This window comes from Saimiri boliviensis, chromosome 1, assembly GCF_048565385.1.
Source record: "Saimiri boliviensis isolate mSaiBol1 chromosome 1, mSaiBol1.pri, whole genome shotgun sequence".
Taxonomy (NCBI): domain Eukaryota; kingdom Metazoa; phylum Chordata; class Mammalia; order Primates; family Cebidae; genus Saimiri; species Saimiri boliviensis.
In genome coordinates this window covers 237,023,922-237,046,757 of record NC_133449.1, presented here as the reverse complement: position 1 = coordinate 237,046,757, position 22,836 = coordinate 237,023,922, and the positions used below count along the sequence as shown (strand labels likewise).

The window sequence follows — 22,836 nt, the reverse complement described above, 5'->3', positions numbered from 1 at the left end:
TTTTTTTTTTCCTCCTTCTTCTCTTACTCCTTGGAGGAAAGATGAAATAAAATGGTTTTAAGAAAAAGAAAGTTAACAAAAAAACAAAAGGAAAAAGCTCCTCACAGAAAGCTCACTACCTGCTCCCTGCGGTTACAGGTATCATTTTATGTTAGTGCTTATGGAATATTTCTAAGCAAATACAAGGATGTTCACATGGTTTTTGTTTCCTTGCTTAAATTCTGTCACCTCTGGGAGCCCAGGGTCTTTGCTGCTTAGATGCATTGTGTGAGACCCAACACAGTAGGGACTTAGTAAATGTTAAATCATCATCATTAAAAAACACTTCCCCTTCCACTTTGAGTCCTCTAAGTTTTATGAATGCATGTGGGTAGAATATTAATTACAGCACAGTGAGTGTTGCTCAGGAGTGATTATGCCGCCCGGCTTGAAACCTTCCAATGCATTGCGTGGGGATTTTCATTTCATTCATTATTTAGAGTTTGCCATGAGGGGTCTCTGTGAAAGAAAAATATAGAAGAGCCTAGGCTGCACAGTGGCTCACCTCTGTAACCCTAGCACTTTGAGAGGCTGAGGCGGGTGGATCACAAGATCAGGAGTTTGAGACCAGCCTGGCCAACATAGTGACACCCCCTCTCTACTAAAAATACAAAAATTAGCCAAACATGGTGGTGCGTGCTTGTAGTCCCAGCTACTCGGGAGGCTGAGGCAGGAGAACTGCTTGAACTTGGGAGGTGGAGCACTGCACTCCAGCCTGGGTGAGACTCTGTCTCAAAAAAAAAAAAAAAAAAGGAGAGGAGACTTACTGGACATTCTGTGTGAAGAGTTCCCTGACTCTAAATAGCTTTGTAAATAAGGCAGCTGTGTTTATTTCTTTTCCAAAAGAAGAGAGGGTGTGTGACCACCTCTAGCCCAACATTTGTAGCCAACTGGATGAGATTCCAGGCTTTTACCATCATTGACCCAAATAGGTAACCTAAGAATTGAGTTTAAACTGCTTCTCTTGCAGCTCATCTGTGCTTCCAGTAAAGAATCTGAGTCATGTCTAGCTTAAGAATCAGATAACGTTTTTTGCCACCTGAGATCTTAATAGAATGCTTCCATGTGGTATGGGATAAAGTATGGATGTAGGAGGGAGGTGTCAGGGTCATAGAGCTGTCAGGGCATGAGGTCCTGCAGGAGCAACCTCAGTCTCTGTAGTGGTTGCTCTGGGGAGGATGAGTGTCTAGATACCTGCACATTACTCCTGGCTCTGCCATTATCTTGCTGTGTCACTTGGGACAAGTCACTTAGCTTGTCTGAACCTTAATGTCTTCATCTGTAAAACAGAGATTTGGAATAGGTTCATATAAATTCACATTTCTGTAAGCCTGAGTTACAGGCTATAGGACTTTCTTTTCTCTCTCTTTCTTCCTTCCCTTCTTTCTTTCTTTCTCTTTCTCTCTCTCTCTCTCTCTCTCTCTCTCTCTGTCTCTCTCTCTCTCCCCACCTTTCTTTTGACAGGGTCATGCTCTTTTGCCCAGGCTGGAGTGCAGTGGTGCAATCATGGATAACTGCAGTGTGGACCTCCCAGGCTCACGTGATCCTCCCACCTCAACCTCCCAAGTAGCTAGGATGTGTACTTGGGATGTGTACCACCACCCCTGGGTAACTTTTTGTAGAGACAGAGTCTTGTTATGTTGCCCAGGCTGGTCTTGAATTCCTGGGCTGAAGTAATCCTCCTGCCTCAGCTTCCTAAACTACTGGGATTATAGGCATAAGCTGTCACACCCAACCTGCTATAAGACTTCTAATTGGACTGCATCATTTCATCCCAGGGATCTGGTTCCCAGGGTTTTCAAGAGTTAGAAAACAAGAATAAAGAAAAAACAGATTGCTAGTGATCACTGTGTTGACAGGTAATGTCCTTCATTTAATCCAAAGCATATTATGGAATTTGATAAGAGGAGAACTTTTTCAGAGGAGCTGCTTATTACGAATTCAATTTCAAATGTGATCAGAATTGTGGTTCTAAGTCATTGAAGCTTACAGTTGAAAGCATCCCCTAAAGAAGCTATTAGGGAGAACAACCTTCCACCGAGCACTAGAATAAGCTCTAGAACAGAGGTTCCCAAACCTGCCTGGCGATCAGAATCATCAGCAGAGCTTTTTAATCATACGCTTCCACCCTGCTTTGAGAGATCTGGATTTAGCAGGTCTAGATTGGACCCAGAGGTATATAAATTAGCAAGCATCCCATGTGCATCTGATGGTGAGCCAGGACCAGGAACCACCATTCTAGAACTGTTGACAGGTGGACCAGTGGCTCCTGTTTCCACAGTGGAGGTTTCACTACCACATGAGTGTTTAAATCCAAACACTTTAAAATAGGTAGGTAAAATATAGTAATTTATTTAATGACTAGATTAAGTCAGGTACCTATTTTTCATGACTTGTACTGAGGTATTTAAGTATAGGTGGAATTATTTATGAACAGGTGGAATTATAGTTTATGTAAGGCACATTTATACAACTATTTAAAAATACAAACTATAGCTTTCGGTCTAAGTCAATCTCTGGTCCAGTCTGTCTCATTTGCCAAGCCTCTTTTTAACTGTTCTACATCCATTTATTTAATCGATATCATTGTACTGTTTTTTAAAACCTCAAACTACAACTTCAATTAGAAAGACTTTTCCTCACAGTCATCTTCACTTATGAATAGTAAATAAATGCCAAACAACTAGCTGTAAGAAAGCACCAGGTGCCATCTCAAAACCTGATTTCTTTCCCCCTTTTTTTTTTTTGAGAATGAGTCTCGCTTTGTTGCCCAGGCTGGAGTGCAGTACCTCAATTTCGGATCACTGCAACCTCTACCTCCCTGGCTCAAGCAATTCCCCTGCCACAGCCTCCCGAGTAGATGGGATTACAGGCATACACCACCACACCCGGCTTACTTTTTTGTATTTTTAGTAGAGACGGGGTTTCACCATGTTGGCCAGGTGTCAAAGTTGGGCTCAGCCCTGAGTGTGCAGAGAAACAGGGTGGTGTTTTTGACCATAGGAGTGATTTCCTATACTCTGGTGAGAGGGCCTTCAGAGAAGCCTCTCAAAGAGTAATGTCTCTCCCAGACCTGAAGGACAAGTAGGAAACAACCAGATGAATAGGAGGAGATGCATATTCTAGACAGAGAACAGCAAAGGGGGCTGAGCACGGTGGCTCCCACCTATAATCATAGCCCTGTGGGAGGCTGAGGTGGGCAGATGGTTTGGGCCCCAGAGTTGGAGATCAGCCTGGACAATGTGGCAAGACCCCATTTCTACAAAAAAAAAAAAAAAAAAAAGCTGGGTGTGTGGTGCATGCCTGTGGTTCCAGCTACTTGGGAGGCTGAGGCAGGAGGATTGCTTGAGTCTAGGAGTTGGAGGCTGCAGTGAGCCATGACTGTGCCACCACACTTGAGCCTGGGCAAAAGTGCAAGACTCTGTCTCAAAAAAAGAAAAAAAAAAGAACAGCATAGGCAAAAACCCAGAAAGGCCAGGTAGAGCAGAGCAAATGCAGAGAAGTACCAGTTGTTTCTTTTGGTTTTCCATCTTAAAGGAGTGAGATGATGTCTGAAATAGTAAGGGTGGGCCTTGTGAGCCATGTGAAGGAGCTTAGATTCATCGCAAAGGCAACAGGAATGCCTGAAATTATTCAAGGAGAAAGGCAATGTGATGATGTTGAGGATCATGATTAAGTGGAGTGGTTGCATCAGACACTTACATAGTGGTGACACTTATCTATCACTATTCTACTGTATAGGCATTACCCAATAATCCATTTATTCCCCACAGCAACCCTGCAAGGTGGGGACTATTACTGTTCCCATTTTACAGATGAGGAGATGGAGTTAGTGAGAAGTTAGGTAACTTATCTTGAGGTGATATAGCCAGTAGATAGTGGAGCTGGAATTTAAACCCATGAAGTCTGGTTCCAGAGTCTGAGCTCTCTTAACCTGAGTAAACCTGTACATAAACCATTCTGCTGGCTGTAGTTTGTAGAATGGATTGGATAGGTGCATACCTGGATGCAAGGAGTCAGGTAGGAGGTGTTGTTTCACCGTTCAGGTGAGGGGTGTTGATAATCTAGGCCAGGACTCTGACAAGGGTGACATCATCTATGGTCTGAAATTTATTTTTAGCATCAGAATTTTGGGGGCATCTTGACTTGAAGAGCAGTGGTTCCTTCATTGGATGACACTAATTTGGCTATTCTCTGGGTCTCTTTTTACGGTTTAAAAAGGGACTGATGATGGGTTAGATGGGAACCGTTTCCCTGGTGATGTTGCCAACTCATCTCTTTGCTGGTGCCAGCTTTCTTGTCTGAGCCGTAGAGCTCATGCCCTGATATGACAGTGGCAAAGGATCATGGAAATCACGTGCAGGGTAACCAGGGAGCCAATACAGTTGCCTTCAGTAATTAACTAAGACATTCATTCTGAGGTTCTGGCTCTCCTGTGCATCCTCAGGGACAAGGTAAGGCTTGTGGTCTTAAACAGAAGAGCTCTCAGTCCGCTGGGTGAACATTGCTTTCCCTGCATGCTTTTGCTTACAAGAGTATTGTGTTCAAACAATTTCAGTATTTATTTGTTAGGGAGTTTTCTCTTTTCGGTGATATTTACCTATGAATTATTATTTTTCTTGGAAGAGCCTCTCTTTTCTTCCTTGTTTTATTCCCTCTTTTCACCTGGGTTCACCTGTTAGCAATTGGACATGTATATCTTATATGATACACTGCCCTACTGTTGCTATTTTAATACTATGAGAACCTTGAAAGGCTAAAAGCAAAGTACAGGATGCACTGAAGCAAAAACTTTAGAAATAAAAGGTAATTTTGTCAGCTAATTTGCAATGGATTTTTTTTACCTTAATCTTTCTTGGTCCCCTGGTCAAAATATAGTCACCTAATCTGTTTTTTTTCACATGGCCATATTTTAATTCTTTGACAATCACTGTCAGATAATTTTCTTAATTATTTGTTTATTTTTGCTCTTCTGCCCCTACTAGAATGTAAGTCTTGCTGACCACTTTATCTCCAGGACCTGGCATACAGGAAGTCTCATATATGTATATATATATTTGTTGAATGAATGGATGACTGAATAGATACTTAGGTCATACAATTTAGGTCAAGTCCACAGACCCAGCATCTAAAATTAATCAGGATTTTAAATGTTGTACACCATCAGTTGGTTAAAACGCTGATAGGATAGAGATGTTACTTACGCCATTCAATGGACCCGAAGGAGTCTGTGGCCAGGAGGAAGAACCCAGAACAACCAACAGTCCTGTTTCCAGCCAAAAACCAGTAACGGGACTTCGAGCAAGTCACATGGCCTCTCGGGCTCAGGTATCTCATCCACTGAACAGGAGGATAGGATGTAATGATCATTAGATCACTTAGCCATTTATTGAACAGGATTATATCACTACTCTAGATGAAAAAGCAGTGTCATATAACCATAAGCATATTCATTATATACAAAATATGCATTACTATTAAAATGTGAAAACGCTCATCAGTGGATCACCCCAATCATGCATACTGCCAGTAGAACATGTACCACGTGTTGGGAGACATCGTGAGAGAGCATGCTACATGCTATGATAGAGCAAGCTGCAAAGCCTAACTGTAGAACCAGGTAGACTAGGAGGGAGAAGTCCTAATGATAGCAAACATTTCAGTAGCTCTGAGATCCCATCATGTTCTGCCTTCACGACAACTCTTAGGGTAAGCATTATTATTATCGCCATTTAACAGACAGGGCTCAGTGTCACTTGGTCCAAATGATACTAGTGGCAAGAGGACTTAAACTCAGGTCTTTTGGTTGCAAGTCCCAGGCCCAGAGATTTTACCCTGTAATATCCTAGCTGTGGTTTGGCGAATGTAGGAGAAACTACATAATGTACGAAGTCTGTGCCAGCACTTTAAGCCTCAGAGTTTGCTCCACATTTTCTCCTAGAGTAATAGCTTCTGTGGCTTATACAGAGCCTCCCCAAGCAGCATTGACTTTTTTTTTTTTTTTTTTTTTTTTTTTGAGGCGGAGTTTCGCTCTCGTTACCCAGTCTGGAGTGCAATGGCGCGATCTCGGCTCACCGCAACCTCCGCCTCCTGGGTTCAGGCAATTCTCCTGTCTCAGCCTCCTGAGTAGCTGGGATTACAGGCACACGCCACCAGCATTGACTTTTTAATGATCATCAACAGGGTCCAGGGAGGTAAGGGCAGCGTGCAGACCCCTTTCCAGCCTCTGGAGAGAGAAATAAGTGGCCACTGGAACCTTGGTGGAGAGGAGTATCAGGATCCTGATACACAATGGGCGTCTGTTTGTCAAAATGCGTGTGAATTTGGCCTCCAAACTATTCCCCGTAGTCTAGTTCTCACTGAACTATGGCCCACTGATAACAGAGCAGTGTTCACTCCCTAGAAAGGTGGAGACAGTAGCTTCCCAGCACTCAGAAGGGTCTCCCTGATTCTCCTCCTGGCTCTGTGAGATAACTTCCTTTAGCCCTGTTTTTTGTCTGCAGCTAGCAAGGCCTGGCGAAAATGTGAGGCCTGAGGCCGAGCTAATCTCCCTGTAGAAATCCAGCAGTGAAGCGTCTTGTCTTTATGACTGTTCGCTGAGGATGTGTAAAGGGAAATGCAAGTCCCAGGCAGCAGTAGCTGGCTGGCTTCCAGAGTCAAAACTGAATTAAAAACTCATTAAGTAGTACTTTGAGCCGGGCAGCTGACTGGCCAAGCAGTGCTGGGAAAGCTGATGGCAGAGGAAGGGAAGGGGTGGCATCTTTGGTTGGCAAATGGCAGGCTATGGGCAGGACGGGGCAGTCCAGAAAACAAGACGAAACACAGCTCACTTGTCTGTCAGGCAGACGTGTTTGTGACTATAGCGTTTGATACCGCCACATAATGTATGCTAATTGCTGTATTCCTCCCGCCTTTTTTTTTCCACGGAAATGGCTGGGGGAGAAAGCTCTGAAACCAAAGGGGCAATGCAGAAATGCCAAAATGCAGACATTACAAAGAGAGAGGAGGAACAAAGGGAAACAGGGGATCCAAATTTACATGATGGTTTAGTGTTCTGCTAAATCGGCACTCCCTGGTCCATGCAAGTCGTAGGGAAAATAAGTGAGCAGAATTTCTTATTTGGGTTGAGTTTCACTGCATCTATTTCATCAATAGATGAGATTTGCAATTTGTTAATTGGATTTTTTAAAAACAAGAAGCAAAAATTTTATCCCCAGCGACTGGAAACTTAGCAAGTTAAGAGGAAACTCCAGAGTAATTATCAGAGCTTCCAGAAAATACTAATAAGACACTATGAGCTGGTTCTCTCTCTACTACTGTTCTGAACAAGACACTTCTCAGTTGACCATAAGACTCAGATGCAAGCTAGGGAGAGCACACAATTGAACCCACTTAAAAGAATCATCCGTCTAGAATGAAAGACTCATTCAGAATATTTTGTATGTGCCAAGCTGTGTACCTCTAATGTTCCTTTTGCAAATGTCATTCTTTAAATCAAGTAAAGATAGACCAAGATATTAAAGGAATGCTTTGTCTAATGAAGCAAGAGTGCACAGACATTTTATATTGAAAGAAAATGGACCAGAAATGAGAAATATATTTTTGTCATTGGAATCAAAAGAAGTATTGATAAGTAGACTTTCTATCTTTCCCCCAATAACCCTTAATTTTTTTAAATAAAAAAGTAACATTCTTATAGAATAGTTTTGTATATATGAAACAGGAAATTGCATAATGAATCTGATTATATGACAGAAGGCAATACAGGTATTTTTCGGAATGATATAGGTATCATTCTGATATAGGTATCATTAATGATATAGGTATCATTAAGGCATCATCTTCTGTCGTTTAAGAATCATAAGAAAAAAGTGGATTGGAACCGGGAATGTGGTTAGGCTCTCCTCTGGAGGGATAGCTGACCCACAGAAAGCACTGCTCCTCTGCCGGGCACGGTGGCTCAAGTCTGTAATCCCAGCACTTTGGGAGGCTGAGGCGGGTGGATCATGAGGTCAAGAGATCGAGACCATCCTGGTCAACATGGTGAAACCCCGTCTCTACTAAAAATACTAAAAATTAGTTGGGCATGGTGGCGTGTGCCTGTAATCCCAGCTACTCAGGAGGCTGAGGCAGGAGAATTGCCTGAACCCAGGAGGCGGAGGTTGCGGTGAGCCGAGATCGCGCCATTGCACTGGGCAACAAGAGCGAAACTCTGTCTCAAAAAAAAAAAAAAAAGAAAGAAAGAAAGCACTGCTCCTCTGCTTGACTCCTGCCCCTGTCCAGCTCTTGTTGCTCGGCCAAGGCCCTGAGCTGAGGACAGCCTCAGGCTTGCTCAGCGCCTGTGTTTCCAGTCCTTAACTTGAAGCCTTGCATTTCCAGATATCTGAGTTTACACTGAGCAGTGGTGCCCTCTGCAACCTTAGGGTACTCCATCTTACATTCCAGCTTCTCCAGAGACAGCCTCTGCTCCAAAATAAATGAGGTGTTTAGTGTTGCTTTCTTGGCAGGAATCAGATGTTGTTTCTTTCAGTTATACTCTGGAGCTCTGGCAGAGCCTAATTTGATCCATTTTTCTGTAGGGCCGGCTAACCTGTTGGCATTTTTACAGGGACAAAATATGCTTTCCAGTTTACACTGTTTTATTTGTGAAAGAGCAAAGAGTAATACATTGTAAGAACTCTGATTAGCATACATATGGATAATTGCATATATTCCAAGTATATAAATACATAAAAAATATCCAGTAGAGAATAATACAAGACAGGAATGTAGAAAGTGATTTTTTGGGCGCGGTGGCTCAAGCCTGTAATCCCAGCACTTTGGGAGGCCAAGGCGGGTGGATCACAAGGTCAAGAGATCGAGACCATCCTGGTCAACATGGTGAAACCCCGTCTCTACTAAAAATACAAAAAATTAGCTGGGCATGGTGGCGTGTGCCTGTAATCCCAGCTACTCAGGAGGCTGAGGCAGGAGAATTGCCTGAACCCAGGAGGCGGAGGTTGCGGTGAGCCGAGATCGCACCATTGCACTCCAGCCTGGGTAACAAGAGCAAAACTCTCTCAAAAAAAAAAAAAGTGATTTTTTGCATGCTGCCTTTCTTATGAGAACCTGTTACTTCTCATGGAGATTAAAATCTGGGGATTTGCTCAAGGGCAAGTTTCCCCAAAGTCCCCAGATTATTTCCTTCCCTCCTTGAACTCAATTTAAACTGAAATTTCAGTCTTTCTTAAAAGAAGATTTCGAGGATGGAATTTATTTGACTTGCTCTCCGTCATGGGGTTCAGACCTGTCTGTCAGGGAACTCTATCTGTTGGTTCACGGTCCATTTATCAATGCCTTGAAAATGCCCATTGGCCAGATTTGGTTGAATTGCCTCAAAAACAAAATCTCTGTTAAGTAAACGATTAATTAAATATATGACCCAGAACTTAATTCCTTTGGTTTACTATGTCACGTTTTCCTAAAGAAGCAGATGTATTCTTTTGGTTATAATCTCCCAGAGGTCAATGGTATTCATCTAAAATCAATTAAAAATACATTGTTAAAGTAAGAAATGAATCTTCAGCAAAAAAATGTGGCTGTGGCACCCCATTAATAGTGACCTTGTGAAGACCTTGTAGTTGAATGTAAAATCAAAATGAACTATTTCTAATGACGCCCAGTGTTAATTCCTTAAGAGATCTTGGCCGGGCATGGTGGCTCAAGCTTGTAATCCCAGCACTTTGGGAGGCCGAGGCGGGTGGATCACAAGGTCAAGAGATCGAGACTATCCTGGTCAACATGGTGAAACCCCGTCTCTACTAAAAATACAAAAAAAATTAGCTGGGCATGGTGGTGCATGCCTGTAATCCCAGCTACTCAGGAGGCTGAGGCAGGAGAATTGCCTGAAGCCAGGAGGTGGAGGTTGCGGTGAGCCGAGATCGTGCCATTGCTCTCCAGCCTGGGTAACAAGAGAGAGCGAAACTCCGTCTCAAAAAAAAAAAAAAAAAAAAAAGAGAGATCTTAAGGGGAGGGAGAATAACCACAGGCAAAATCCAATGTGCTTGTGAGAAAACCAAACACATGAACAACTCCTGACACTTTGGGGCAGTTTTTAGCCCTAATCACTTGAAAAGAGCTAGGCAGCGTCTCCTTTTCAATTATTTATGCATGGCAGTGGGCTTTCTGCTAATGATGGCCCAGGTATATGTTTTTCAGATCCTGAAGGTAGCTCACCTGATTTGCTTACTTATAAAGACAAAGTGTGATTTACACCTTGATTGCTTACTTTGCTTGTTAAATCTCTCTGAGTGGGATTTAACATAATTATAAGGTTTGAAATGTGTGTGCTCTTTCACAAAGTGGAGTGAGTGTGTGTAACTACAAGTATCTATATTTTTAGTTGTCCTGTTTTGCAAAAGAATGTCATCACCTGAATCACTGTAAGTGGAAGTCTTAGAGTTAGTCTCTGTGAGATTTACATAGAAATTGCCACCTTCACAGGAAGTTCAGTGAGGTGTACATGAAAGTATGTGAAAATATTTTGTTAACTAGAGTGTTCTTAGTTGGTTGGAGACAATAGCTCATATAAATACTGTGTACTTCCTCTCATTGAATTATATGATATAGAGACTGTTAACTGTTAGAATTTGGGGTAAGAGACAACTCTGGGAATTGAAGTGGACAGGGAAGATATTCTCAAAGGAAATAAAAATGTGAGCTGGACCTATAAGGAATGGATTAAATTTAAGTAGGTATGATGCCTTATATTTGTGGCACAGTAAATTCTATCACCAAACAGCACTCTTTATTTAAAATAACCTTCAAGCAAAGTATTCCACTAGGGCAAAAAATGAATGCAGTGACCAACTGGCATGACTATCTGATTTGCTAAAAATTTATATTCCCATTAGTGGAACTTAAATGAACACATCAGCATTGCAAATTACCAGTTTATTTCACATAAGCTTTAAATCGAATCCTATCAGATGAAATGAAAAACTCAATGGCTAATTTAAAAGTCAAGGGTCTGCATTCTACCCATCAAAGTATGATTCTCCATAGGCCTGAGTCAGCAGCAAGCTGGATTTCACATCCTTTTATCTGCTCTAAAAACAATAGTATGAAGGGAAGCTTGCAAGAAGGTCAACTCTGTGTATGATGTTTCCAAGAGAATACTCACCAGTTCATGCAAGAATTTACTCTTTACTAAATATTTTATTTAGCCTTCTAATAAATATTTTACTGCTGAAATACAGGGTTTGGATTTGGTTGAGGGAGAAGTGATGAAGGGTTTAGCTGGAGAAGGTTCCAACAGATTTTTCCCGTTTCTGCCCACCAAGAGGAGCTGGGACGATCCCATACACAGTGGCTCGGTATCCCTTTATCCCTGTGGCAGAACCTCTGAAGAGGTGGTCAGAATAGTTAACCTGCCAAGACCTTGTTGCACGGTCTTCTTTAATGTTTAATATAGCCGAGCACCTGTTCATGCCTGCAATCCCAGCATTCTGGGAGGCTGAGATGGGTGGATCACCTGAAGTCAGGAGTTCGAGACCAGCCTAGCCAATGTGTTGAAACCCCATATCTACTAAAAATACAAAAAAAAATTGGCCAGATGTGGTGGTGGATGCCTGTAATCCCAGCTACTCGGGGAGCTGAGGCAGGAGAATAGCTTGAACCCAGTAGGCAGAGGTTGCAGTAAGCTGACATTGTGCCACTGCACTTAAGCCTGGGCAACAAGAGTGAAACTCCATCTCAAAAATAATGTTTAGTATATAGGGCTAAAATATCTACCCAAAGTTTATGTTCATGTAGCTTATCAAAATGAGAAGGGCTTCAAAAATGATGCCCTTCTCCTGCTGCTATGTGTCAGTACAACATAAAGAGAGTAGGAAAGGGTAAGTGAAAGGGAGAAAAGACTTAAGTCTTCCCTGGTCAGAATAAGGAAAATGAGTAAACAGGAAAATACCAGTAAATATGACGGCTTTCCTGGGGCTACTTGTAATATTAACATAGCAAAGGATAGGGCCTGAAGATACAGTAGAGGTCTTGAAAGACTATCTGTTGGCCAAAAGTTTAAAGGAAAGGCATTTAACAGTGTTAAGAACAGCCACAGTGGCTCATAATTGTAATCCCAGCACTTTGCGAGGCTGAGGTGGGAGGATCACTTGAGCTCAAGAGTCTGAGACTAGCCTGGGCAACATAGTGAGACCCTATCTCTACAAAAAAATCTAAGAAATTAGCCGGGTGTGGTGGTGCGCACCTGTAGTCTGAGCTTCTTGGGATGCTGAGGTAGGAGGATAGCTCGAGCCTGGGAGGTCGAGGCTGCAGGAGGCCATGCTCATGCCACTGCACTGTAGCCTGGGTGATAGAGTGAGACTTTCTCTCAAAAAAAAAAAAAAAATTTTTTTTTTTTTTTTCGAGACACTGTCACCCAGGCTGGAGTGCAGTGATGCGATCTCCACTTACTGCAACCTTTGCCTCCTGGGTTCAAGTGATTCTCCTGCCTCAGCCTCCCGAGTAGCTGGGATTACAGGCACCTGCTACCGTGCCTGGCTAATGTTTATATTTTTGTATAGATAGGTTTTCACCGTGTTGGCCAGACCAGTCTTGAACTCCTGACCTCAGCTGATCCACCCGCCTCAGCCTCCCAAAGTGCTGGGATTACAGGCGTGAACCACGCATCTGGCTTTTTTTTTTTTTTTTTTTTTTTTAAGTAGTAGAGGAAACATGTTTGGGATTCAGTCAAATCCAAATGAGAGAAGGTGAGAACTAGGCCATAACTGAGGCATCGTTTTTGATTTCCTGGACAGAGCTGGTAACTGAGGGTAAAGAACAGGAAAGCAAAGAGGAATCAGGGCTGTGACCCTGTTGTGCCGAGAATCACTGGGAACTGGGTGTGCCGTTCTGGGCAGCCAAGTATCCAGCCATGACTGAACAACATGGCACTGTGTAATGTGGAAAGGCACAGGCGCTGATTCCGTCGGCACTTACAGATGAGCCATCTGCACCTCACCTTTTGAAAAGATGCAGTGTAGGGATAAACACGATTCATACAAATAACAAAAATCACGGGTCGCTTGGGTGGAGCTAAGGCTTTGTGTCAAATCCTTTAACGATATGACCAGATTTACTCATCCTAGCTGGGGTGCAGGACCTGAGTGTCCACTGTACATTATTTATTACAGATGGTGGCAGCTGAGGCACCCTTCAGCCAGGACCAGAGCTCAGATCTTAAGCCTCATCGTTTTTGGTTAGGATCTTGACCTTAAGAAGTCCCTTCCGGCCAGGCGCGGTGGCTCACGCCTGTAATCCCAGCACTTTGGGAGGCCGAGGCGGGTGGATCACGAGGTCAAGAGATCGAGACCATCCTGGTCAACATGGTGAAACCCCGTCTCTACTAAAAATACAAAAAATTAGCTGGGCATGGTGGCGTGTGCCTGTAATCCCAGCTACTCAGGAGGCTGAGGCAGGAGAATTGCCTGAACCCAGGAGGCGGAGGTTGCGGTGAGCCGAGATCGCGTCATTGCACTCCAGCCTGGGTAACAAGAGCCACACTCCGTCTCAAAAGAAAAAAAAAAGAAGTCCCTTTCTGGCTGATCACCAAGCTGGCTGCTGTGCCCAGCCCGATGCTGCCACTACCAATGCTATTGCCTCCTCACAGCTTTATCAGGGAAAAATCAACGCATACTATTTCTCAGATTCTAGGTTTAATACGTGTTATGTCAGCCATTTGCATTTTTTTTTGTTTTCTTTTCAATAGCCAAATATCAAAAAAGACTAATTTGATTTTTGTTTTTAAAAGGCAGCTGGCTTTGAGACCGAATAATAGTTTGACGATTTGGTTTGATAGTAACAGATGAAGGTGAAAGGTCAACCATTTCCCTAGATTTGATCAATGGCAGGAGTTTGATGGCAAATTAAATGTCAGATAAACCTGTCAAATGACTCGAAGAATCAATATTTACCGGGAAAAGTTGTTTGAGCCTTTAATGATACATTTGCTCCCAAGGGAAATAAAGCTAGCAGTATGTTGAGGTATTAGGATAGTAATACATAAATACCATGTGAGGATGATTTTAAAGGAGGTCACTTATTATGTTGTTATTGATCAGTAAAGTATTTATCATCTGTGTTTCTGGCCAAACCTAGCTCCAAGCATGAGAGCCACTTTTGGCCTGCTTATTGGACAGAGCCATCTGGAGATTCTGCAGGGACCTCAAAGTCAGCATGCCCCCAAGCAAACTCTCTGTCATCTGTCTACCTGCTTCCCTGTGGAATTGCTTATTGGTTGAAAGCCAGGACTTTGGAATCTGATTACCCAGTCTCCATCCCAGCTCCACTACTAACTAATGCAGATCACTGGGCTGTTGCTTCACTGCCCTGTGCTGTCTTTTCCTCTGTCGTGAAATGGGAAGAATGGCTTCCTCATGGCATTAGTGTGCCATTACATCAGATCACAGACAAGAAGAGCTTATGTCAGGTCTTGACCCAGGGCAGGTCTTGAATATACCTTAGCCATTTTTCTTATTCATTCCTTTATGAAATATTGATTGTGCATCTGCTGTGTATCAGACCCTTCTTAGGACTTACGATTTCTGATTTAGAAACTGCCAAAACACTGTCTCTTTAAACTGAATCTCTTCAGGATAGGGGTAGTATCTCACTCATGTTTTAATCTCCGTGCTCAGTTTAGGAACATAGCACTAATTTGCCTGAATTTAACTCCAGAAAACCATGTCCTCTATAAGTAAGTCGCATTGTTTTAACAAATAGGGAATACAAAAGCAGGAGAAGACCATTCACATTTTTTAAAAAAAGATCTCTGAAACCTACTCTAGTCTCAAGAAAGTCAGGTCTAATTGTTGAACTATGTGAAAGTGGTTTTTCTGTGGTAAAAATAGCTGATATTTGTAGTCTCCTGGTTTTGCCTAATACTGAACAGGGCACCTGGCATATTGCAGGGTTTCTTCAAAACAAAAATAATTCCTAGATCCATATCCCAAATGCTGGGAGTGTTCTATAACATTCTGAGGGTAATGTATCTCAGATCTTATTCTTAAAAATTAAGGATCTGGACCTTGTAAACACAACAGTCTGAGAAGCAATGAGGGAAAGTGAAAAGAGAGCGAGGCTCAGGAGTTCTGCGGACTGGATTTAAAACCTAGCTCCAGCCGAGCGCAGTGGCTCAAGCTGTAATCCAGGCACTTTGGGAGGCCAAGGCGGGAGGATTGCTTGAGCCCAGGAGTTTGAGACCGGCCTGGGCAACATGGCAAAATTCCATCTCTACAAAAAGTACACAAAATTAGCCAGCCATGGAGGTGTGTGCCTGTGGTCCCAGCTGTTTGGGAGCCTGAGGTGGAAGAATCACTTGAGCCCAGGAGATCCAGGCTGCAGTGAGCCATGTTCACACCACTGCACTTTAGCCTGGGTGACAGAGAGCAACTTGTATCAAAATAAGTAAATAAATAAAACCTAGTTCAGTAGCTTATTTTGCCTCTGTGATGCTGGACAAGACAGCTAACCCTTATTAAGCAATCTGTCCTAGTAGCTTCTATTTGTCCATCTATAAAATAGGAAGAAGGATAAGCATTGACCTTTGTGATGCGCAAATGAGGTAATATGAAAACAAATTTTTTTTTTTTTTTTTTTTGAGACGGAGTTTCGCTCTTGTTACCCAGGCTGGAGTGCAATGGCGCGATCTCGGCTCACCGCAACCTCCGCCTCCTGCGTTCAGGCAATTCTCCTGCCTCACCCTCCTGAGTAGCTGGGATTACAGGCATGTGCCACCATGCCCAGCTAATTTTTTTTTGTATTTTTAGTAGAGACGGGGTTTCACCACGTTGACCAGGATGGTCTCGATCTCTCGACCTCGTGATCCACCCGCCTCGGCCTCCCAAAGTGCTGGGATTACAGGCTTGAGCCACCGCGCCCGGCCCAGAAAACAAAAAATTTTATGAACCATAAAGGCCATCACAAATGAAAGGTGGTGTTAGTATTTTAGCACCCACTCTCCAATAGAACTGACCACGATATGCATAGGCAGTGCCTATGACAGGCCATTGCTCATCTCTGAGATTCAGCTTTCTCTTCTGTAAAATAAGAGGGAGAGAGGGAACAAGATTGTCACCAGGACTCCTGCAGGTCCTCCCATTCTGTGAGGTGAGGAAATTCTGATTTCTTACACCGTAAGAGTGACAAATCCTGCTAGGCTTGTGGGGAGCACATTTCCTTCTTGGCTGCTGGACTCCGCACATCTTACATGCAGGGGAAGAGACTCCTTTCTTGTGCTTCAGGGGCATGAGTATTTTCCTTTGTCTGCAGCAGATTTTACTTAGAGAACAGGGCACTCACAGATCCCACCTTGTGTCAGCCTGGAGGAAACCAGATCAGAGACTTGGAACCCTGTCATTAGAGCCAAGTGAGTGGACACAGAAGAAGGTGCTTTGCAAACGGTGAAGCAAACACTAATACGAGCAGGTGTTGATCTCTCTTTCCTTCCTTCCTTCCTTCCTTTCTTCCTTCCTTCCTTCCCTCCCTGCCTCCCTCCTTCTCTCTTTCCTTCCTTCCTTCCCTTTCTCCCTCCCTCCCTCCCTCCTTCCTTCCTTCTTTCCTCCCTCCCTCCCTCCCTCCCTTCCTTCCTTCCTTTCTTCCTTCCTTCCTTCTTTTGACAGGATCTCACCCTGTTGCCCAGGCTGGAGTGCAGTGGTGGCATCTCAGCTTACTACAGCCTCAGCCTCCTGGGCTCAAGTGTTCCTCCCACCTAAGCCTCCCGAGTAGCTGGGACCATAGGCGTGCACCACTATGCCTGGCTAATTTTTGTATTTTTTGTAGAGATGGGGTTTCACCATGTTGACCAGGCTGGTCACTGTATTTAAAGAGACCTGGAGTTGGCTCCCCTGACAGGTTACTACATCACCCTTCACATGTGCCTTTTATATATTTATTTTTAATCTGTAGGTCCTGTACTTTGTTCAAGATGTGACCCTCAGGCTATTTTATCAACCACAGCTGGTGCCAGGATCAGGCTTTACTGATTCTACTTAGGTATCACTCCAAAGAAGGACCATCTATATTATTTATTTCCACTTCTTTCAGCCAGAGGATAACACAGAGAAAAAGGGAGCTAACTTATTCCTCCCACTGTCTTTCACCGTAACCCCTGATAGCCTTGATTCTCATCCCTTTGCTTTAAGGAGTTTTGAAAGGGAGAAGATAAAACGGAAGAGGAGAACCTGAGAGAGTGGGACTGGGTAGCAGAGAAACAGCAAAGAGAGGACTTAGAAAGCAGGTCAATGAGAATCCTGCACGTGGAAAATCAAACTGAAGCCAATGACAGCAAAAAAGAAAACTCACAACCACAAGGTCCAGGAAGTGTGGAGAAAATTAGATAGAGACTCAAATTAGGTAATAACTAAAGTCTCTGTAACGCGAAAGATATCCAAGGTTAAAAAAAAAGAGTGGTCTAACTCACAAGCAATGCAGTTTATTTAAACTAAAAAAAAATTATTTGCAAAGTCTCCTGAACTTGTTTACAATGGAATTTGAGTTTTTTATTCTTTTAAAAAAACAAGTGTTCAAAATTTGTGGAGCCATCGATTCAGGAACATGTATCGGAGATGAAACAGATGCAGAAACAAAAATTTATTTCACACAGAAAAGAAATGTCATTTCTAGAAATGTTGGGGGAAGGTGGGAAAGAACTTGGCTGATGGTTCAGCAGAAACCAAGAAGGAATTGGCCTTAGGGTATGTGTGGGGGGCCATAGTACCCTCCTGGGTACACACACACACACACACACACACACACACACACACACGCATGCACGCACACACTCAATTCAGCAGGTGTCGGCTGACCAGCAGCTGATCCTGGCTGCAGACTTAACGTCTTAAAAGGAGAATCTTGGCATCACAACTTGAAAATATTTATTTTGGATGGGAGTGGATCAGGAAAAGGAGAAAGGAATAGTGCCACAGCACTGACCTTGCCCTTGAGTGGCCTCATGGAGCATGACAGGGGTCCCCAGGCCTGTTCTTCCACACTGTCAAGTCAGTAGACCTCAGATCTTTTGTCCATGAAGAGAGGATGATAATATTTGTCCCCGCTACTTCCGAAGAATGCTGTGAGACTAAACAAAGAACTACCTGAAGGAGGCGCTCCTCACCCGTAAGGTTTTATTGCTGTGTTCTGGTGATGGACTCTCTGGTGATCAAAGGATTGGATTTTGTCAGCAGCCACTTCTGTGTGTTAGCCTTGCGTTCAGTCATTTTTGGACCCAGGTGGGATGACACCTGGCACACACGTGCTCCAACGTGTGCGTGACCTTAAAACCAGATGCACGTCGAATTATGCTTTTGCCACCTTTTCGCTCACGTTCCCTGTTGCCTCTGAGACACCCAGCCTAGAAGAGGTTCTTTTCCAAGCCTCAGACTGAGATGTGCGAGAGTGGATGAATGTGAAAAGGTGAGTGAGTTGACTGGAGTTGTTAATTTGATGTGGAGGACCCCTGAGAAATCCAGCTCCCTCCAGGGCTAGGAGTTTTACTTCCCTGGAGACAGATTCTGTGTCATTTCCTAGTCACAGCTGGCTTTCTGTTTTCTGTGCTGATGCAGTTGGTCTTTGGGGATCCATGGAATTAGAACCAAGTCTCCTAGCACCTTTGTTTTCTAAGGGCACCTCTGTGGCAGGGGTGAGGCTTCTGCATCTCACTCTGCCTTGGGATCATATCCTCCTCAGGGCCGAGGTGCGTTCTTGCCCCAGGGGAGCCAAGGGAGGCTTCTGTTAGACTGGATTGACTCCGTCCTTCTCCTGGACCCTCTCTGGAGCTCTAAGCCAGGGTACCTGGGACGAGAGCGGCTCATTGTAGCTTCTCAGAGCATGGCTCCTAGGTAGCCTCTGTTTACCCTTTACTCTTTCTTTCTGTTTTCCTTGCTTAGAAATGATGTGGTGGGATAGAGGGGCACAGGGAGAACACCCCGGGGGCTCTCAGGAACGGGCTTCTGTGCTGTTTGTGAGGCTTCCTTACTTGCTGGTACCTTTCTTCCCTCTGAAAAGGAAGTTTTGGAGATGCCTTCCTGCCAGGCCTCTGGGCCCCAACGTTAGTTCCCATGGATAGGGAGGACTCCTTTGAAGGGCTCTGGAAGAAAAGGTTCACTAGAAAACTCTGCTGCTCTAGGAGTCTCCCCTCCTGCCTCACCCTCTCCCGTTCTCTTCAAATCAACCCCACATTTGCTTTACCTGCCAAGTGGGTTTCTACAGAAATGAGGCCTGGATATGATTTCACACCAAAAGCTGCTATTAAAAGCTGCGGGGAGACCTGTTGGTTGGTTAATAATTCTTAGTTACTGTACCAAGCACCTTTCATTTCTTGCTCTTATCCATTTGCCTAAATTTTAGCCTTGGGAGTGTTTTTTTGTATATGGGGTTAGAGGTTAGAGGTTTCCTCTCAAAAAAGTCCACGTTGGTGACAAGGTTGAGTTGAATAAATCTGACCGCTGTCATTCTCTCTTAATTCCCTCCCTCCCTTTTTTTCTTCCTCCCAACCTATCCTCCTTCCCTCCCTCTCTTCCTTCCTTTCTTCCATCCTCCCCCCTCCCTCCTTCCCTCCCTCCTTCCTTCTAATGAAAAGAGACTTTTTTTATTTTTGGTGATGGAATCTCACTCTGTCACCCAGGCTGGAGTGCAGTGGCTCAATCTCGGCTCACTGCAACCACTGCCTCCCGGGTTCAAGCGATTCTCGTGCCTCATCCTGCCGAGTACCTGGGATTACAGGCATGCACCACCATGCCTGACTAATTTTTGTGTTTTTAGTAGAGACAGGGTTTCACCATGTTGGCCAGGCTGGTCTCGAACTCCTGACCTCATGATCCATCCTCCTTGGCCTCCCAAAGTGCTGGGATTACAGGCATAAGCCACCACGCCTAGCCTGAAAACAGACTTTAAAATCAATATATGTAGTGTTTGTGGTCTTTCTTGATCAACCAAACTTTACTTTTAGCTAACTCAACCCAATCCTTTTTTATCTCACACATTTTTCTCTCTAACTTCAGAGTCTTCACGCTGTAAGTTATTCCATTGTTGGATCTGGGCAGGGGGCTGGAAGGGGTTGGTAGGTGAAGACAGGGTGGCAGCAGGAGCTGCCAGAGCAGAGAGGCAGAGATGGGGGCAGGAGGGCTTTTCTCCTGGCTAAAGCCCGTGTCCCTGCCCTGCCCCTCAGCCCTGGTTACCAATTGTTCAGGACCCTCATCATTTCCCTTTCATACTGAGGAGAAATCAGAGGCTTTATTCTTCAATTACCATTTCTATTTCCTTCTTCCAAAACCAGGGTGAAGCCTCTGAGGGGTGTGTGTGTGTGTGTGTGTGTGTGTGTGTGTGTGTGTGTGAATCCTAAATGCTGTGGAGAATAGATCCCGCAAGTATCCTAGAAATTTACACACATAGAAAATAATATTCTGTTTTAAGAGATTTCAGAATCACCTGAATATAGTAAAACATAAGCTACTAAAAAAGCCCAACCTTAGAAGACACATAGGTTCAATTAATCTGTAGCATTTTCTAAAAGGAAGAACATCCCAGCCATAACTGAAAACTGCAGGCTTCCTTTTGAGTTCCAAACACAGCTTTGGGAGAGCACAAACAAAAGTCTCATTGTCTGCAAGGCCCCTGCTGCGTCGCGGGTCCCCAGACCGTCCTCTTTTGATTTGGAGGTGGCGCAGACCCCTTTTGTCACACGCAGTCCTCTCCACTGCCCGCACCCCCGCCCCCTACCCAGGTCGAGGCTTCACAAGCATGCCGAGTTGTCGGGGAAGCCCTCAAAGGCTTTTTCTTATGAAGCAATAGGTGACACAATCATTCCAGGTCGAACCCCCGCTTTTGCTGCCCTCAGACTGATGCTGAGGAAAGTTAACTATTCATGGGGCTGCCTAAGGGTTTCCCTGTGAGGTGTTGAAAGGAGAATGCAGAATGCAGATGACAGTGGTGGGGAGAGAGAGTGGAACCGGCTGCCTTTCTTTCCTGGGAACTTCTTTTCTGAAGCAACTGAATGAGACCTTTACAAGCCAGGGTGGTGGCCTCCCTTCAGAATGCCTGGCCCGTTTCCCAGTGTGAAACATTCCCCAAATATGCAACTTTGTGAGCATCTCAGCCGCCTGCGCTGAGAACCCGCCTGCCTGCCGCAGGAAAGCTGGCACCCACAGGGATGCCAGGGGTGGGGGCGAGTCAGGGCCCCTCTCTCTGCCAGGCTTGGCCAGATGCTGGGGCGGCCCAGCCCCAGGTTACGTCGTCCCGGGAAAGAATCTGGCCAACAGTCTGGCCGTGACAAGAGCTAGAAGCTTCTCTCTCTTCCTTTAAATCCCCTCCTTTATTCAAATCCGATCCTATAAAAAGGCTTTTGTTGAAGGAGCAGCCATGGCATCTTGGTGCACGTCTGTGCCATTCCTCTCGATATTTCCAAAGATGGACAAAAGAGAACATCGTTAGTTGGATTCCTGGGCAAACTGGTCTGAAGATTGACTTGGAAGGAGTGGAGGTAAATGGCAGCTGTCACGTGGCATTTGTTTTGTTTGCAAGTGATGAAGTCAAAGAGGAAAGAAACTGCTGGTGGATGGTAAGAAGCCTCCTGCCAGGGGCCACCTCGGCAGCAGGCGAGCTCACCGTGTGTTTGGGGAAGGGCGTGCTGTAGAGGCAGGAGGTGGGCTGCGGTCACCTGAACGTGGGTGTTGAAGGGTGCCGTTCGCGGGGCTGAGGCGTTGGTAGAATCATTTCAGGAAGAAGGGGGCTCTGATTTCATTACCATCAGGGGCAGAGGGAGCCACTTCATGTACCTTGCTCGAGTCTACTTGTATGGATTCCTGCAGAATATAGACATGATGACAGTCATTCTTGGATATTGCGCTGCCTGAAACGCTTTGGGTGCTCACAACAACATTGTGACCAAATAAATGACTGTTCCTGCTCCTTGGTCTGAAGCTTTTGCTTAATTTCGTCTCAACCTAGTGCCTTTGAAGCTCTTGAAATCTTTGTTTCAAGGAGGCCACTGAAGGAAAGACCTAGAAAGAGGACAGTTTCATGTATTTTGCCAATTTTCATTTTATCATTTGCTTATTTAATTTGATTTTCTTTTGTTTTAGCTTTAAATGCACATGGTTGTCAAAACCAAAAGCAACCAAAAAGCCAAAAAGCAATGTCCATTGAATGACAGTCTTTAGCATTCATAATACAGGAAATTTCTTTCCTGTGGTTTATTCTTAAGCTTCAGTTCTTTGTCTGCTCAAACTGTGGGACTTTGTCCTGTTTTGGTATTTATTTTTAGGCTTTTGGAATAAGACATCACATACTTTCTCTCAATTTTAACTTCTTGTATGTGGGATATTCTGCCAGCCTTGCCTTTTTTGGCCAATATTCGTCTTCTAATATTTTCTGGTTTCTTGCTTTTGTAAGCGCATCTCTGATTTTATTCCTTTGGACCATTCCCTAACTGTCCCTTGGCATTTAGTGTCTGTGCCTCATCTGTTTTTCCAAATCCTAGTGCCAGTAGCCAACCCCATAAGGCAGTGAAGCAGAAGGACTCTAGATCCAGGTGACTGGGGTCCAAAGCCTGGCTTGACCACTCACTAGTTGCGTGACTTTGGGGAGGTTAATTATCTTCTGTAGACTCACTGCTCTCAACAGTAATGGGGGATAATCATAGTACCTATGTCACAGAGCTCTTCTGGGGATTAAATGAAGCCTTGCGTATGAAGTCTTAGAACAGTGCTTGACACCATTATTGTTCCATTTAGGCTTCTATCTGGGATGTGGGATTTATTGGTAAATGTT

The 22,836-nt window shown here is 44.2% G+C and overlaps 1 protein-coding gene across 2 annotated transcripts in view; it reads left to right on the top strand.

The window, feature by feature from the left end:
- The window catches only part of MAP1B (microtubule associated protein 1B), a 109,072-nt gene that overhangs the window by 56,165 nt on the left and 30,071 nt on the right, over positions 1-22,836 (top strand). The window contains exon 1 of one of the 2 annotated variants that reach the window (XM_074384888.1): positions 21,232-21,547. The exons of the other annotated variant lie outside the window; for it this stretch is intronic. The gene's annotated coding sequence lies outside the window, so the exon portion shown is untranslated. Of the gene's footprint in view, positions 1-21,231; positions 21,548-22,836 lie in introns of those variants that run through there. 2 annotated transcript variants of the gene reach the window in all.